The sequence below is a fragment of the Orycteropus afer genome, unplaced genomic scaffold (genome assembly GCF_000298275.1).
Source record: "Orycteropus afer afer isolate SDZICR_OR568_19922 unplaced genomic scaffold, OryAfe1.0 scaffold01113, whole genome shotgun sequence".
Taxonomy (NCBI): domain Eukaryota; kingdom Metazoa; phylum Chordata; class Mammalia; order Tubulidentata; family Orycteropodidae; genus Orycteropus; species Orycteropus afer.
Genome location: NW_006922700.1, coordinates 16,009 through 18,676, shown reverse-complemented (window position 1 = coordinate 18,676; position 2,668 = coordinate 16,009).

The window sequence follows — 2,668 nt, the reverse complement described above, 5'->3', positions numbered from 1 at the left end:
TCCCCGGGCACAAGGGAGACAACAGAACAGCCATGGAGATGCCGTGAGAGATGCTATGAAGTGATGGGAAACTTGCATCTGCCAGCACTCTGGGGCATCTACGCTAAGTACTGAAGGACGGGGAGGGAGGGAGGGACAGAAGAAGGACACAATGAATGAAATTCCCAAAGGAGGAAGAAGCGTTCTCCCCAAGGCCAAGAAGTCAGTCAATGTGCTTCATCAAAGCCACAAGGCTGGGTCTGAGAGATGCTCACGGGCAGATGGGGAAGGCCCTCTCAGAGGAAGGAGCTGAGTCTTCATCCAGTGGACAGTGGGGAACTATGGACCGAATTTTAGTGGAGTAGCAAGCAAGGGAGGCTCTGTTGGTGCTTAGGTTAAGGCATTAGGCCTACTAACCAAAAGGTCGACAGTTTGAACCCACCAGCCACTCCATGGGAGAAAGATTCGTCCGTAAAGAAACCCTATAGGGTTGGCAAGCCTACAGGGGTTCCTCTGAGTCAGAATCAACTCAATGGCAGTAGATTTGGGAGTAACGAGGTAGGTTTTCTTTTAGAAAGATGTTTGGAAGCACAAAGGAGGGGTGTGGATCAAGAAGGGCGCACACGCTGGGTTAGGACCATCGATAAACTCTCTCTTTACAATGTCATAGCATGGACACCATTTAAAAAGAATCATAAATGTACTCACACTTTTAGAAGGGATTAGGTGTTGGGTGCCTTGACCTGAAATGACAATGAGGACTTTGGACTTCTGCTAGCTGGAGAAGGCCTGAGCTCTGGTTCACCGCTGCTACTCAGTTCATTCTCCTCGACCTTCATTTTGAAGCCTGTGCACAGGGCTCAAGGCCATAAATTTCCCCCACGTTGCGATTTCCCAGTTTTAGATGCAGACTCAGGGCTCAGGTGGACAGGAATCGCTCTATTTCCCGCTGCCTGGGGGCACTGCTCAGAAGAAGACTATCTGGAACACTCCAATCAGTACCTGCCCATTTGTGACAGACGTTAGAATATTTGGGGTAGTCCAAATAAAGCCATGTTTGGCATCTGGAACTCCTTTCCCCAGCCCACTGCCCTGGTTACCCAGTGTCGCCCTAGCAAAAATGATCACACGTGAGTAGACTGGAGGAAGAGAAACATTCCCTCACCGTTCTGGAAGTTCGAATCCAAACTCAAAGAGGATTTTCTTTGTTGGTAGCCCCGGGAATTGATTCACTGGTATTCCTTGGGGTTCTCTGGGCGTTCCCTGGTATCTCTTAACCTCAGTGTCGACGCGTGTCCGTGTGTGTGTGTGTCTGTCTCTCTGTGCTGCTCTTTTTATCACTCAGAAGTGATTAGGTTTAAGACCCACCCTACTAGAGTATGACGTCATGAACGTAATAACATCACGAACAACAAAACCTTACTGCCATCTCGATTCTGACTCTCAGCAATCCCCATTGGGTTTCTAACCCTGTATAAGTCTTTATGGGAGCAGACTCCCTCATCTTTCTTCTGCAGTGCAACTGGTAGGCTCGAACCACCGATCTCTGGGTTAGCAGCCAAATGCCTTAACTACTACACCACCAGAGCTCCAAACGAACAATCTATTTTAAAACAGGGTCAGATTTCCATGTACAAAGATCAGGATTTTAGCATATATTTTAGAGGGGACACAATCAAGACCGTAACACCCACCCACACCCCTTCTCCTTTAAAAAATGTCAGCTCAGTAGGATCACAATATGGAGGAGCTACTGGAGGTACCAGTGTGTAAGAGGCTTCTGTGAGAAGAGCCCACCTTTATCAAAGTAGCAGAGGGTAGACAGGCTTCATCTGAATTTTAGAGCTCCGTATTGGCTAGCCTGTCAAATAAACCGACTGTGCAACCATGGGAGATCAGAAGGGCAGTGTTTGCACAGGGAGACAGCTCAGGGGGCAGACATGCATAGGAAAGGACAACACAGGAAAGAGGTAACCACATGGATGAAGTGGGAAGAGTGCTGTTACATTGTGGGGAATTACAGTCAGCCTCACAAAACAAAATGTGTATGAACTGTTGAATGGAGAACGAGTTTGCTCTGTAAACTTTCACCCAAATCACAATTAAAATAAAAAACAAACAAACAAAAAGGAGTGTGGTCCTGAAGAATGGACGTCTTGAGGTGATCTAGACAACTTCTCCCCACTTGAGAGAAATTGTTTTCTAAAAGAAATGGCAGACGGTTTTCTGACCTCTATCAGAAGTTTTAAAAGGATAGTGGTTGAATCTTGCATTGCTTTCAAGAACAAAGCTTTAAACCTTGGCAGATGTTATGTAATGAAAAACATTAGAATCCTGAATGAGATTAAAAAAAAAAAAAAGCAGTGACACGTGGCAGGAAGTTTCTGCTATCTGTGACACCTTTGGTATCCTGACGTTCCTCTCATGCTGTTGTTGTTGTTATGTGCCATCGAGTCGGCCCTGACTCATAGCAACCCCTCCTTGGGTTTCCGAGGCAGTATCACTACGGAAGTAGATTGCCCAACCCTCCTTCCGAGGAGTGGCTGGTGGGTTTGAACCGCAGGCCTTCTGGTTAGCAATCAGTCACATGCCTCAGGCACTATGTTACCAGAGCTCCCCTTCTCATGCTAAGCCACCTGAAATCAGTCTTAGTCATCTCTCAAGAGTCCAGGAATGATATGTAGGGAAA